This window comes from Echinops telfairi, unplaced genomic scaffold (assembly GCF_000313985.2).
Source record: "Echinops telfairi isolate 266 unplaced genomic scaffold, ASM31398v2 ScPeMD7_53;HRSCAF=182, whole genome shotgun sequence".
Classification (NCBI taxonomy): Eukaryota; Metazoa; Chordata; class Mammalia; order Afrosoricida; family Tenrecidae; genus Echinops; species Echinops telfairi.
In genome coordinates this window covers 21,220,024-21,221,878 of record NW_022103951.1, presented here as the reverse complement: position 1 = coordinate 21,221,878, position 1,855 = coordinate 21,220,024, and the positions used below count along the sequence as shown (strand labels likewise).

The window sequence follows — 1,855 nt, the reverse complement described above, 5'->3', positions numbered from 1 at the left end:
CCAGACTGCTCCTGTAAAGACTGACAGCCTGGGAGACCCACAGGGGCAGCTCTGCCCTGTCCTGCAGGGTCGCTGTGAGTCGGCATCCGCTCAATGTCAGTGTGTATCTATCAATCTATCTATCATCGATCTATCTATCTATCTATCTATCTACATATCTCACTATCCATTAGCGCCTCAGGAGGACCAGACTGTCTATTCCTGTAAAGACTGACAGCCTGGGACACCCACAGGGGCAGCTCTGCCCTGTCCTGCAGGGTTGCTGTGAGTCGGCGTCCATTTGATGGCATGGAGCTCGATTTTGAGCTTGGAGACGGCAACGATGGGCTCATACAGGATAGTGATCGTGTGGGTTTGGCACAGGGCCAGACAGGGTTTCCTTCCGCTGTGCTTGGGGTGCCTTGAGTGAGCACTGACGTGGTGGCACCTAACAACGGCAACACGCTGCGTTCACATGATAAATAACCGTGATTCCGTGCTTCCCCCCACCTTCTCCTCTACTTGCACGTTAAAAGCTAGGATGCAGGCAAAATATGGAAACAGAAAGTCAGTCAGGAGATTGCCTCAGAGAAAATCACAACTCTGTGGACTGAAATGGTTACTTGCGCTCTATCCCGAATACCCCCAGCCCGAGAGTCTCTACAACTCTGTTGCTTCGGTAAACACCCTGTAGACAATGCTGAAGCTGCTCTTCCATCGCACACCATATAAACACGAGGCTCCAGTCGCCCAGACCTGCACCTGGTAGAGCGGGAAGACATGATGCTGAGTGAGATAAGTCAGTCACAGAAGGACAATTATGGCGTGGCCCCACGCATAGGAGACAGAAAGTCAACGGGGGTAGAGAGCAATGTCGATTCGTGATTTAGTGACTACCAGAGGTCAGCAGGAGGGAGCTGGCTGGCCCTGTTGCCGTCATGCCAAACGGATTTCCGCTGAGCATCCGGATGAAGATGGACTGGCAAGAAAGGGCCCAGTGATTGGCTTCCAAAATCCAGCCACTGGCAGCCCAGTGCAGTGTGCCGGTCCCATCGGACAATCGTTCAGGGAATGCTCAAGACCCAGAGCCATTCTGTGGTGTGAGTGCTGCAGCTGACCCAGGGCTGCAACAGCAGCCAGCGCACGAGGGCGGGTCGATGAAATCCGTCCACTCAAGTGGCAGAGATCCTGTGCCCTTTCCTGTATGGATTCCGGCAATGTTGACATCCGTGTGATTCATGCTGAAGGGGGATCGTGGTGATGTGTCCCTTGAACACAATGAGGAGGGCATAGAAACCAAAGTCTTGGCTGCCATGGGCATGTCTCCAAGCCCACCCTGCCCCTGGAGAAGGGCCATTGACTATCTGAGCAGGGCTATCAGCGCACAAGGAGCATGCCTGCTCCTGGTCCACACCTAAGCAGGTCTGCTGCAAGAAGGGAACACACAGGTATGCTGATTCGTCATGCGGCAGACATGAGCCCTCCCCCCTACAAGATCACAACTGCTAGCAAGGCCTTTTACTTCTGAGCTTTTTATTGTGATTCAGGGGCGAGTGTACGCAGCAAACAGGCATCCACACACACGGTGCTTTGGGATGTGGGTTGCAATGCCCATAAGGCAATACGACCCTTCCCACGTCCTCCCTGTGGTGTCCCCATTTACATTCTTCCTGCCCCTCCCTGCCTCCTGAGCTTTTCCACTGGGCAAATGACACCCTTTGGATCCCGCGTGGTTTATTGGTGTAGACCAGCGATTGTCAGCCTGTGGGTCGGGACCCCTTTAGTGGTTGAACAATCCCTTCACAGGGTTGCCTAAGATCACCAGAAAACACAGATCTCTGATGGTCTTAGGAACCAAGAGACCGCTCCTCTATCC

The 1,855-nt window shown here is 53.6% G+C and overlaps 1 long non-coding RNA gene across 1 annotated transcript in view; it reads right to left on the bottom strand.

Annotated features, from left to right (window-relative positions):
* LOC123521742 overlaps window positions 1-1,855 on the bottom strand; it is a 92,016-nt gene that overhangs the window by 65,770 nt on the left and 24,391 nt on the right. The gene's annotated exons all lie outside the window — the stretch shown is intronic.